Below are 14,920 nucleotides of genomic sequence, written 5' to 3' on the forward strand. Positions count from 1 at the left end.
TCGGACAGAAGAGTCGATTGCTCAGTGAGTACGAGTATACATACAAAGTGCATACGGGTAACCAACCCCGTAGGGCTTGCCACATATGGGCCATTCGGTCAAAGACACCGACCCGTGGCCACGCTGTGTGGAGAAAAGTCCGTAACGTAAACGGCACGAAACAGTCAGGACCGAAGCCCCGAAGGAGCTCTGAGACAGCTTCTCGACCGAGATCGTAGAATTGGCCCAAAACCCGCTCTGCTCCGTCCGCCTCGCACGGACCGTGTATCTCTTATAGATACCGAACGGCCGGCAAGGACGCCGGCGCCGCCGGCCGAATAGCACGCGCGCTTATGAGTGTAAACCGCCGCGGCAACAGACCGCCCGGCCGTGCTGTTGTAACATAGCGCGTGAACGAACGAAAAAAAAATTTATAGTAAACATTAAAATAAATTACATTACCGTAAACTAGACAAAAAATTACACATTTTTTCCCAATATGAAAATTTTCACAAACTTTTCAAAGTCCCATCGCATCGAGTAAACTTTTTTAATAACGCTTCCGCACGATTCTAAATGCTTAATCCATATGTGAAATCGTTCACTGATCACGAATATCGTATTTAAAAAAATTACAAAAATTTATTTTTCAAAATAATCAAAAAAAACCGAAAAATCACAAGAGTAAAGTACCATTATTTTAAACAATATGTCGTTCTAAATGCTTAATCCCTATGTAAAAAAGTTATCTAAGCAAGAATATGTAATTGAAAAAAATTAGAAAAATTTATTTTAGCCGTAAATCGAAAATAATGGGGACACCGGAGCTGTTCGAAGCGCCGAGACGCGCCGCGTACGGCCGAATATTTTCTAAGTCCCAACGTACCGATCAAGAGTAAAGTACCATTTTCCTACATTAGATTTCGTTCTAAATGCTTAATCCCTATGTAAAAACGTTAGTTAAGCAAGAATATCGTATTTTTAAAAAAATCTAATGATAGGATTTCCCAGAAAATTGAAAAAACCGAAAAATGTCAAGAGTAAAGTGCCATTTTCTGACATTAGATTTCGTTCTAAATGCTTAATCCCTATGTAGAAACGTTAGTTAAGCAAGAATATCGTATTTTTAAAAAAATCTAATGATAGGATTTTTCAGAAAATTGAAAAAACCGTAAAATGTCAAGAGTAAAGTGCCCTTATTTTAAACAATGTATCGTTCTAAATGCTTAATCCCTATGTAAAAAAGTTATTTTAGCAGGAATATGTTATTGAAAAAAATTAGAAAAATTTATTTTAGCCGTAAATCGAAAATAATGGATCGAGCGAATTGGTCGATTGCGCCGAGACGCGCTATGATGCAACAGACGAGCGATTGGAACGCCCGAATATTTTCAAAGTCCCAACGTACCGATCAAGAGTAAAGTACCATTTTCCTACATTAGATTTCGTTCTAAATGCTTAATCCCTATGTAAAAACGTTAGTTAAGCAAGAATATCGTATTTTTAAAAAAATCTAATGATAGGATTTCCCAGAAAATTGAAAAAACCGAAAAATGTCAAGAGTAAAGTGCCATTTTCTGACATTAGATTTCGTTCTAAATGCTTAATCCCTATGTAGAAACGTTAGTTAAGCAAGAATATCGTATTTTTAAAAAAATCTAATGATAGGATTTTTCAGAAAATTGAAAAAACCGTAAAATGTCAAGAGTAAAGTGCCCTTATTTTAAACAATGTATCGTTCTAAATGCTTAATCCCTATGTAAAAAAGTTATTTAAGCAGGAATATGTTATTGAAAAAAATTAGAAAAATTTATTTTAGCCGTAAATCGAAAATAATGGATCGAGCGAATCGGTCGATTGCGCCGAGACGCGCTATGATGCAACAGACGAGCGATTGGAACGCCCGAATATTTTCAAAGTCCCAACGTACCGATCAAGAGTAAAGTACCATTTTCCTACATTAGATTTCGTTCTAAATGCTTAATCCCTATGTAAAAACGTTAGTTAAGCAAGAATATCGTATTTTTAAAAAAATCTAATGATAGGATTTCCCAGAAAATTGAAAAAACCGAAAAATGTCAAGAGTAAAGTGCCATTTTCTGACATTAGATTTCGTTCTAAATGCTTAATCCCTATGTAGAAACGTTAGTTAAGCAAGAATATCGTATTTTTAAAAAAATCTAATGATAGGATTTTTCAGAAAATTGAAAAAACCGTAAAATGTCAAGAGTAAAGTGCCCTTATTTTAAACAATGTATCGTTCTAAATGCTTAATCCCTATGTAAAAAAGTTATTTAAGCAGGAATATGTTATTGAAAAAAATTAGAAAAATTTATTTTAGCCGTAAATCGAAAATAATGGATCGAGCGAATCGGTCGATTGCGCCGAGACGCGCTATGATGCAACAGACGAGCGATTGGAACGCCCGAATATTTTCAAAGTCCCAACGTACCGATCAAGAGTAAAGTACCATTTTCCTACATTAGATTTCGTTCTAAATGCTTAATCCCTATGTAAAAACGTTAGTTAAGCAAGAATATCGTATTTTTAAAAAAATCTAATGATAGGATTTCCCAGAAAATTGAAAAAACCGAAAAATGTCAAGAGTAAAGTGCCATTTTCTGACATTAGATTTCGTTCTAAATGCTTAATCCCTATGTAGAAACGTTAGTTAAGCAAGAATATCGTATTTTTAAAAAAATCTAATGATAGGATTTTTCAGAAAATTGAAAAAACCGTAAAATGTCAAGAGTAAAGTGCCCTTATTTTAAACAATGTATCGTTCTAAATGCTTAATCCCTATGTAAAAAAGTTATTTAAGCAGGAATATGTTATTGAAAAAAATTAGAAAAATTTATTTTAGCCGTAAATCGAAAATAATGGATCGAGCGAATCGGTCGATTGCGCCGAGACGCGCTATGATGCAACAGACGAGCGATTGGAACGCCCGAATATTTTCAAAGTCCCAACGTACCGATCAAGAGTAAAGTACCATTTTCCTACATTAGATTTCGTTCTAAATGCTTAATCCCTATGTAAAAACGTTAGTTAAGCAAGAATATCGTATTTTTAAAAAAATCTAATGATAGGATTTCCCAGAAAATTGAAAAAACCGAAAAATGTCAAGAGTAAAGTGCCATTTTCTGACATTAGATTTCGTTCTAAATGCTTAATCCCTATGTAGAAACGTTAGTTAAGCAAGAATATCGTATTTTTAAAAAAATCTAATGATAGGATTTTTCAGAAAATTGAAAAAACCGTAAAATGTCAAGAGTAAAGTGCCCTTATTTTAAACATTATATCGTTCTAAATGCTTAATCCCTATGTAAAAAAGTTATTTAAGCAGGAATATGTTATTGAAAAAAATTAGAAAAATTTATTTTAGCCGTAAATCGAAAATAATGGATCGAGCGAATCGGTCGATTGCGCCGAGACGCGCTATGATGCAACAGACGAGCGATTGGAACGCCCGAATATTTTCAAAGTCCCAACGTACCGATCAAGAGTAAAGTACCATTTTCCTACATTAGATTTCGTTCTAAATGCTTAATCCCTATGTAAAAACGTTAGTTAAGCAAGAATATCGTATTTTTAAAAAAATCTAATGATAGGATTTCCCAGAAAATTGAAAAAACCGAAAAATGTCAAGAGTAAAGTGCCATTTTCTGACATTAGATTTCGTTCTAAATGCTTAATCCCTATGTAGAAACGTTAGTTAAGCAAGAATATCGTATTTTTAAAAAAATCTAATGATAGGATTTTTCAGAAAATTGAAAAAACCGTAAAATGTCAAGAGTAAAGTGCCCTTATTTTAAACAATGTATCGTTCTAAATGCTTAATCCCTATGTAAAAAAGTTATTTAAGCAGGAATATGTTATTGAAAAAAATTAGAAAAATTTATTTTAGCCGTAAATCGAAAATAATGGATCGAGCGAATCGGTCGATTGCGCCGAGACGCGCTATGATGCAACAGACGAGCGATTGGAACGCCCGAATATTTTCAAAGTCCCAACGTACCGATCAAGAGTAAAGTACCATTTTCCTACATTAGATTTCGTTCTAAATGCTTAATCCCTATGTAAAAACGTTAGTTAAGCAAGAATATCGTATTTTTAAAAAAATCTAATGATAGGATTTCCCAGAAAATTGAAAAAACCGAAAAATGTCAAGAGTAAAGTGCCATTTTCTGACATTAGATTTCGTTCTAAATGCTTAATCCCTATGTAGAAACGTTAGTTAAGCAAGAATATCGTATTTTTAAAAAAATCTAATGATAGGATTTTCCAGAAAATTGAAAAAACCGAAAAATGTCAAGAGTAAAGTGCCATTTTCTGACATTAGATTTCGTTCTAAATGCTTAATCCCTATGTAGAAACGTTAGTTAAGCAAGAATATCGTATTTTTAAAAAAATCTAATGATAGGATTTTCCAGAAAATTGAAAAAACCGAAAAATGTCAAGAGTAAAGTGCCATTTTCTGACATTAGATTTCGTTCTAAATGCTTAATCCCTATGTAGAAACGTTAGTTAAGCAAGAATATCGTATTTTTAAAAAAATCTAATGATAGGATTTTTCAGAAAATTGAAAAAACCGTAAAATGTCAAGAGTAAAGTGCCCTTATTTTAAACAATGTATCGTTCTAAATGCTTAATCCCTATGTAAAAAAGTTATTTAAGCAGGAATATGTTATTGAAAAAAATTAGAAAAATTTATTTTAGCCGTAAATCGAAAATAATGGATCGAGCGAATCGGTCGATTGCGCCGAGACGCGCTATGATGCAACAGACGAGCGATTGGAACGCCCGAATATTTTCAAAGTCCCAACGTACCGATCAAGAGTAAAGTACCATTTTCCTACATTAGATTTCGTTCTAAATGCTTAATCCCTATGTAAAAACGTTAGTTAAGCAAGAATATCGTATTTTTAAAAAAATCTAATGATAGGATTTCCCAGAAAATTGAAAAAACCGAAAAATGTCAAGAGTAAAGTGCCATTTTCTGACATTAGATTTCGTTCTAAATGCTTAATCCCTATGTAGAAACGTTAGTTAAGCAAGAATATCGTATTTTTAAAAAAATCTAATGATAGGATTTTTCAGAAAATTGAAAAAACCGTAAAATGTCAAGAGTAAAGTGCCCTTATTTTAAACAATGTATCGTTCTAAATGCTTAATCCCTATGTAAAAAAGTTATTTTAGCAGGAATATGTTATTGAAAAAAATTAGAAAAATTTATTTTAGCCGTAAATCGAAAATAATGGATCGAGCGAATCGGTCGATTGCGCCGAGACGCGCTATGATGCAACAGACGAGCGATTGGAACGCCCGAATATTTTCAAAGTCCCAACGTACCGATCAAGAGTAAAGTACCATTTTCCTACATTAGATTTCGTTCTAAATGCTTAATCCCTATGTAAAAACGTTAGTTAAGCAAGAATATCGTATTTTTAAAAAAATCTAATGATAGGATTTCCCAGAAAATTGAAAAAACCGAAAAATGTCAAGAGTAAAGTGCCATTTTCTGACATTAGATTTCGTTCTAAATGCTTAATCCCTATGTAGAAACGTTAGTTAAGCAAGAATATCGTATTTTTAAAAAAATCTAATGATAGGATTTTTCAGAAAATTGAAAAAACCGTAAAATGTCAAGAGTAAAGTGCCCTTATTTTAAACATTATATCGTTCTAAATGCTTAATCCCTATGTAAAAAAGTTATTTAAGCAGGAATATGTTATTGAAAAAAATTAGAAAAATTTATTTTAGCCGTAAATCGAAAATAATGGATCGAGCGAATCGGTCGATTGCGCCGAGACGCGCTATGATGCAACAGACGAGCGATTGGAACGCCCGAATATTTTCAAAGTCCCAACGTACCGATCAAGAGTAAAGTACCATTTTCCTACATTAGATTTCGTTCTAAATGCTTAATCCCTATGTAAAAACGTTAGTTAAGCAAGAATATCGTATTTTTAAAAAAATCTAATGATAGGATTTCCCAGAAAATTGAAAAAACCGAAAAATGTCAAGAGTAAAGTGCCATTTTCTGACATTAGATTTCGTTCTAAATGCTTAATCCCTATGTAGAAACGTTAGTTAAGCAAGAATATCGTATTTTTAAAAAAATCTAATGATAGGATTTTTCAGAAAATTGAAAAAACCGTAAAATGTCAAGAGTAAAGTGCCCTTATTTTAAACAATGTATCGTTCTAAATGCTTAATCCCTATGTAAAAAAGTTATTTAAGCAGGAATATGTTATTGAAAAAAATTAGAAAAATTTATTTTAGCCGTAAATCGAAAATAATGGATCGAGCGAATCGGTCGATTGCGCCGAGACGCGCTATGATGCAACAGACGAGCGATTGGAACGCCCGAATATTTTCAAAGTCCCAACGTACCGATCAAGAGTAAAGTACCATTTTCCTACATTAGATTTCGTTCTAAATGCTTAATCCCTATGTAAAAACGTTAGTTAAGCAAGAATATCGTATTTTTAAAAAAATCTAATGATAGGATTTCCCAGAAAATTGAAAAAACCGAAAAATGTCAAGAGTAAAGTGCCATTTTCTGACATTAGATTTCGTTCTAAATGCTTAATCCCTATGTAGAAACGTTAGTTAAGCAAGAATATCGTATTTTTAAAAAAATCTAATGATAGGATTTTTCAGAAAATTGAAAAAACCGTAAAATGTCAAGAGTAAAGTGCCCTTATTTTAAACAATGTATCGTTCTAAATGCTTAATCCCTATGTAAAAAAGTTATTTTAGCAGGAATATGTTATTGAAAAAAATTAGAAAAATTTATTTTAGCCGTAAATCGAAAATAATGGATCGAGCGAATCGGTCGATTGCGCCGAGACGCGCTATGATGCAACAGACGAGCGATTGGAACGCCCGAATATTTTCAAAGTCCCAACGTACCGATCAAGAGTAAAGTACCATTTTCCTACATTAGATTTCGTTCTAAATGCTTAATCCCTATGTAAAAACGTTAGTTAAGCAAGAATATCGTATTTTTAAAAAAATCTAATGATAGGATTTCCCAGAAAATTGAAAAAACCGAAAAATGTCAAGAGTAAAGTGCCATTTTCTGACATTAGATTTCGTTCTAAATGCTTAATCCCTATGTAGAAACGTTAGTTAAGCAAGAATATCGTATTTTTAAAAAAATCTAATGATAGGATTTTTCAGAAAATTGAAAAAACCGTAAAATGTCAAGAGTAAAGTGCCCTTATTTTAAACAATGTATCGTTCTAAATGCTTAATCCCTATGTAAAAAAGTTATTTTAGCAGGAATATGTTATTGAAAAAAATTAGAAAAATTTATTTTAGCCGTAAATCGAAAATAATGGATCGAGCGAATCGGTCGATTGCGCCGAGACGCGCTATGATGCAACAGACGAGCGATTGGAACGCCCGAATATTTTCAAAGTCCCAACGTACCGATCAAGAGTAAAGTACCATTTTCCTACATTAGATTTCGTTCTAAATGCTTAATCCCTATGTAAAAACGTTAGTTAAGCAAGAATATCGTATTTTTAAAAAAATCTAATGATAGGATTTCCCAGAAAATTGAAAAAACCGAAAAATGTCAAGAGTAAAGTGCCATTTTCTGACATTAGATTTCGTTCTAAATGCTTAATCCCTATGTAGAAACGTTAGTTAAGCAAGAATATCGTATTTTTAAAAAAATCTAATGATAGGATTTTTCAGAAAATTGAAAAAACCGTAAAATGTCAAGAGTAAAGTGCCCTTATTTTAAACAATGTATCGTTCTATATGCTTAATCCCTATGTAAAAAAGTTATTTAAGCAGGAATATGTTATTGAAAAAAATTAGAAAAATTTATTTTAGCCGTAAATCGAAAATAATGGATCGAGCGAATCGGTCGATTGCGCCGAGACGCGCTATGATGCAACAGACGAGCGATTGGAACCACCGAATATTTTCAAAGTCCCAACGTACCGATCAAGAGTAAAGTACCATTTTCCTACATTAGATTTCGTTCTAAATGCTTAATCCCTATGTAAAAACGTTAGTTAAGCAAGAATATCGTATTTTTAAAAAAATCTAATGATAGGATTTCCCAGAAAATTGAAAAAACCGAAAAATGTCAAGAGTAAAGTGCCATTTTCTGACATTAGATTTCGTTCTAAATGCTTAATCCCTATGTAGAAACGTTAGTTAAGCAAGAATATCGTATTTTTAAAAAAATCTAATGATAGGATTTTCCAGAAAATTGAAAAAACCGAAAAATGTCAAGAGTAAAGTGCCATTTTCTGACATTAGATTTCGTTCTAAATGCTTAATCCCTATGTAGAAACGTTAGTTAAGCAAGAATATCGTATTTTTAAAAAAATCTAATGATAGGATTTTTCAGAAAATTGAAAAAACCGTAAAATGTCAAGAGTAAAGTGCCCTTATTTTAAACATTATATCGTTCTAAATGCTTAATCCCTATGTAAAAAAGTTATCTAAGCAAGAATATGTTATTGAATAAAATGAGAAAAATTTATTTTAGCCGTAAATCGAAAATAATGGGTCGAGCGAATCGGTCGATTGCGCCGAGACGCGCTATGATGCAACAGACGAGCGATTGGAACGCCCGAATATTTTCAAAGTCCCACCGTACCGATCAAGAGTAAAGTACCATTTTCCTACATTAGATTTCGTTCTAAATGCTTAATCCCTATGTAGAAACGTTAGTTAAGCAAGAATATCGTATTTTTAAAAAAATCTAATGATAGGATTTTCCAGAAAATTGAAAAAACCGAAAAATGTCAAGAGTAAAGTGCCATTTTCTGACATTAGATTTCGTTCTAAATGCTTAATCCCTATGTAGAAACGTTAGTTAAGCAAGAATATCGTATTTTTAAAAAAATCTAATGATAGGATTTTTCAGAAAATTGAAAAAACCGTAAAATGTCAAGAGTAAAGTGCCCTTATTTTAAACAATGTATCGTTCTAAATGCTTAATCCCTATGTAAAAAAGTTATCTAAGCAAGAATATGTTATTGAAAAAAATTAGAAAAATTTATTTTAGCCGTAAATCGAAAAGAAGTCTGTTCGTTTCTCTGTCTCTCTCGCGCGATCGAACTATCGATGTTTCCCGACAAACTATTGGAAGTTTAATTAAACTTTATACATGAAATTACTCGTTTTGATCCCCGCTACACAGCCGTAAACTTTTTATAAATTTGTGGAATCGGGAACCTCGAAATATTTATCATAACGCGGATCGACTGTCTCTGTCTCTTTCTAGATCGGAAGAATCGATGTTTCCCGGAAAACTATTGGGAGTTTAATTAAACTTTATACATGAAATTACTCGTTCTGATCCCCGCTACACAGCCGTATACTTTTTATAATTTTGTGGAATCGGGAACCTTGAAATATTTATCATAACGCGGATCGACTGTCTCTGTCTCTTTCTAGATCGGAAGAATCGATGTTTCCCGGCAAACTATTGGGAGTTTAATTAAACTTTATACATGAAATTACTCGTTCTGATCCCCGCTACACAGCCGTATACTTTTTATAATTTTGTGGAATCGGGAACCTCGAAATATTTATCATAACGCGGATCGACTGTCTCTGTCTCTTTCTAGATCGGAAGAATCGATGTTTCCCGGAAAACTATTGGGAGTTTAATTAAACTTTATACATGAAATTACTCGTTCTGATCCCCGCTACACAGCCGTAAACTTTTTATAAATTTGTGGAATCGGGAACCTCGAAATATTTATCATAACGCGGATCGACTGTCTCTGTCTCTTTCTAGATCGGAAGAATCGATGTTTCCCGGCAAACTATTGGGAGATTAATTAAACTTTATACATGAAATTACTCGTTCTGATCCCCGCTACACAGCCGTATACTTTTTATAATTTTGTGGAATCGGGAACCTCGAAATATTTATCATAACGCGGATCGACTGTCTCTGTCTCTTTCTAGATCGGAAGAATCGATGTTTCCCGGCAAACTATTGGGAGTTTAATTAAACTTTATACATGAAATTACTCGTTTTGATCCCCGCTACACAGCCGTATACTTTTTATAATTTTGTGGAATCGGGAACCTTGAAATATTTATCATAACGCGGATCGACTGTCTCTGTCTCTTTCTAGATCGGAAGAATCGATGTTTCCCGGCAAACTATTGGGAGTTTAATTAAACTTTATACATGAAATTACTCGTTTTGATCCCCGCTACACAGCCGTATACTTTTTATAATTTTGTGGAATCGGGAACCTCGAAATATTTATCATAACGCGGATCGACTGTCTCTGTCTCTTTCTAGATCGGAAGAATCGATGTTTCCCGGCAAACTATTGGGAGTTTAATTAAACTTTATACATGAAATTACTCGTTCTGATCCCCGCTACACAGCCGTATACTTTTTATAATTTTGTGGAATCGGGAACCTCGAAATATTTATCATAACGCGGATCGACTGTCTCTGTCTCTTTCTAGATCGGAAGAATCGATGTTTCCCGGCAAACTATTGGGAGTTTAATTAAACTTTATACATGAAATTACTCGTTCTGATCCCCGCTACACAGCCGTATACTTTTTATAATTTTGTGGAATCGGGAACCTCGAAATATTTATCATAACGCGGATCGACTGTCTCTGTCTCTTTCTAGATCGGAAGAATCGATGTTTCCCGGCAAACTATTGGGAGTTTAATTAAACTTTATACATGAAATTACTCGTTCTGATCCCCGCTACACAGCCGTATACTTTTTATAATTTTGTGGAATCGGGAACCTCGAAATATTTATCATAACGCGGATCGACTGTCTCTGTCTCTTTCTAGATCGGAAGAATCGATGTTTCCCGGCAAACTATTGGGAGTTTAATTAAACTTTATACATGAAATTACTCGTTTTGATCCCCGCTACACAGCCGTATACTTTTTATAATTTTGTGGAATCGGGAACCTTGAAATATTTAACATAACGCGGATCGACTGTCTCTGTCTCTTTCTAGATCGGAATAATCGATGTTTCCCGGCAAACTAATGGGATATTAATTAAACTTTATACACGAAATTACTCGTTTTGATCCCTGCTACACAGCCGTATACTTTTTATAATTTTGTGGAATCGGGAACCTCGAAATATTTATCATAACGCGGATCGACTGTCTCTGTCTCTTTCTAGATCGGAAGAATCGATGTTTCCCGGCAAACTATTGGGAGTTTAATTAAACTTTATACATGAAATTACTCGTTCTGATCCCCGCTACACAGCCGTATACTTTTTATAATTTTGTGGAATCGGGAACCTCGAAATATTTATCATAACGCGGATCGACTGTCTCTGTCTCTTTCTAGATCGGAAGAATCGATGTTTCCCGGCAAACTATTGGGAGTTTAATTAAACTTTATACATGAAATTACTCGTTTTGATCCCCGCTACACAGCCGTATACTTTTTATAATTTTGTGGAATCGGGAACCTTGAAATATTTAACATAACGCGGATCGACTGTCTCTGTCTCTTTCTAGATCGGAATAATCGATGTTTCCCGGCAAACTAATGGGATATTAATTAAACTTTATACACGAAATTACTCGTTTTGATCCCTGCTACACAGCCGTATACTTTTTATAATTTTGTGGAATCGGGAACCTCGAAATATTTATCATAACGCGGATCGACTGTCTCTGTCTCTTTCTAGATCGGAAGAATCGATGTTTCCCGGCAAACTATTGGGAGTTTAATTAAACTTTATACATGAAATTACTCGTTTTGATCCCCGCTACACAGCCGTATACTTTTTATAATTTTGTGGAATCGGGAACCTTGAAATATTTAACATAACGCGGATCGACTGTCTCTGTCTCTTTCTAGATCGGAATAATCGATGTTTCCCGGCAAACTAATGGGATATTAATTAAACTTTATACACGAAATTACTCGTTTTGATCCCTGCTACACAGCCGTATACTTTTTATAATTTTGTGGAATCGGGAACCTTGCAATATTTAACATAACGCGGATCGACTGTCTCTGTCTCTTTCTAGATCGGAAGAATCGATGTTTCCCGGCAAACTATTGGGAGTTTAATTAAACTTTATACATGAAATTACTCGTTTTGATCCCCGCTACACAGCCGTATACTTTTTATAATTTTGTGGAATCGGGAACCTCGAAATATTTATCATAACGCGGATCGACTGTCTCTGTCTCTTTCTAGATCGGAAGAATCGATGTTTCCCGGCAAACTATTGGGAGTTTAATTAAACTTTATACATGAAATTACTCGTTCTGATCCCCGCTACACAGCCGTATACTTTTTATAATTTTGTGGAATCGGGAACCTCGAAATATTTATCATAACGCGGATCGACTGTCTCTGTCTCTTTCTAGATCGGAAGAATCGATGTTTCCCGGCAAACTATTGGGAGTTTAATTAAACTTTATACATGAAATTACTCGTTCTGATCCCCGCTACACAGCCGTATACTTTTTATAATTTTGTGGAATCGGGAACCTCGAAATATTTATCATAACGCGGATCGACTGTCTCTGTCTCTTTCTAGATCGGAAGAATCGATGTTTCCCGGCAAACTATTGGGAGTTTAATTAAACTTTATACATGAAATTACTCGTTCTGATCCCCGCTACACAGCCGTATACTTTTTATAATTTTGTGGAATCGGGAACCTCGAAATATTTATCATAACGCGGATCGACTGTCTCTGTCTCTTTCTAGATCGGAAGAATCGATGTTTCCCGGCAAACTATTGGGAGTTTAATTAAACTTTATACATGAAATTACTCGTTTTGATCCCCGCTACACAGCCGTATACTTTTTATAATTTTGTGGAATCGGGAACCTTGAAATATTTAACATAACGCGGATCGACTGTCTCTGTCTCTTTCTAGATCGGAATAATCGATGTTTCCCGGCAAACTAATGGGATATTAATTAAACTTTATACACGAAATTACTCGTTTTGATCCCTGCTACACAGCCGTATACTTTTTATAATTTTGTGGAATCGGGAACCTTGCAATATTTAACATAACGCGGATCGACTGTCTCTGTCTCTTTCTAGATCGGAAGAATCGATGTTTCCCGGCAAACTATTGGGAGTTTAATTAAACTTTATACATGAAATTACTCGTTTTGATCCCCGCTACACAGCCGTATACTTTTTATAATTTTGTGGAATCGGGAACCTCGAAATATTTATCATAACGCGGATCGACTGTCTCTGTCTCTTTCTAGATCGGAAGAATCGATGTTTCCCGGCAAACTATTGGGAGTTTAATTAAACTTTATACATGAAATTACTCGTTCTGATCCCCGCTACACAGCCGTATACTTTTTATAATTTTGTGGAATCGGGAACCTCGAAATATTTATCATAACGCGGATCGACTGTCTCTGTCTCTTTCTAGATCGGAAGAATCGATGTTTCCCGGCAAACTATTGGGAGTTTAATTAAACTTTATACATGAAATTACTCGTTCTGATCCCCGCTACACAGCCGTATACTTTTTATAATTTTGTGGAATCGGGAACCTCGAAATATTTATCATAACGCGGATCGACTGTCTCTGTCTCTTTCTAGATCGGAAGAATCGATGTTTCCCGGCAAACTATTGGGAGTTTAATTAAACTTTATACATGAAATTACTCGTTCTGATCCCCGCTACACAGCCGTATACTTTTTATAATTTTGTGGAATCGGGAACCTCGAAATATTTATCATAACGCGGATCGACTGTCTCTGTCTCTTTCTAGATCGGAAGAATCGATGTTTCCCGGCAAACTATTGGGAGTTTAATTAAACTTTATACATGAAATTACTCGTTCTGATCCCCGCTACACAGCCGTATACTTTTTATAATTTTGTGGAATCGGGAACCTCGAAATATTTATCATAACGCGGATCGACTGTCTCTGTCTCTTTCTAGATCGGAAGAATCGATGTTTCCCGGCAAACTATTGGGAGTTTAATTAAACTTTATACATGAAATTACTCGTTTTGATCCCCGCTACACAGCCGTATACTTTTTATAATTTTGTGGAATCGGGAACCTTGAAATATTTAACATAACGCGGATCGACTGTCTCTGTCTCTTTCTAGATCGGAATAATCGATGTTTCCCGGCAAACTAATGGGATATTAATTAAACTTTATACACGAAATTACTCGTTTTGATCCCTGCTACACAGCCGTATACTTTTTATAATTTTGTGGAATCGGGAACCTCGAAATATTTATCATAACGCGGATCGACTGTCTCTGTCTCTTTCTAGATCGGAAGAATCGATGTTTCCCGGCAAACTATTGGGAGTTTAATTAAACTTTATACATGAAATTACTCGTTTTGATCCCCGCTACACAGCCGTATACTTTTTATAATTTTGTGGAATCGGGAACCTTGAAATATTTAACATAACGCGGATCGACTGTCTCTGTCTCTTTCTAGATCGGAATAATCGATGTTTCCCGGCAAACTAATGGGATATTAATTAAACTTTATACACGAAATTACTCGTTTTGATCCCTGCTACACAGCCGTATACTTTTTATAATTTTGTGGAATCGGGAACCTTGCAATATTTAACATAACGCGGATCGACTGTCTCTGTCTCTTTCTAGATCGGAAGAATCGATGTTTCCCGGCAAACTATTGGGAGTTTAATTAAACTTTATACATGAAATTACTCGTTTTGATCCCCGCTACACAGCCGTATACTTTTTATAATTTTGTGGAATCGGGAACCTCGAAATATTTATCATAACGCGGATCGACTGTCTCTGTCTCTTTCTAGATCGGAAGAATCGATGTTTCCCGGCAAACTATTGGGAGTTTAATTAAACTTTATACATGAAATTACTCGTTCTGATCCCCGCTACACAGCCGTATACTTTTTATAATTTTGTGGAATCGGGAACCTCGAAATATTTATCATAACGC

Source organism: Megalopta genalis, unplaced genomic scaffold (assembly GCF_051020955.1).
Source record: "Megalopta genalis isolate 19385.01 unplaced genomic scaffold, iyMegGena1_principal scaffold0094, whole genome shotgun sequence".
Lineage (NCBI taxonomy): Eukaryota > Metazoa > Arthropoda > Insecta > Hymenoptera > Halictidae > Megalopta > Megalopta genalis.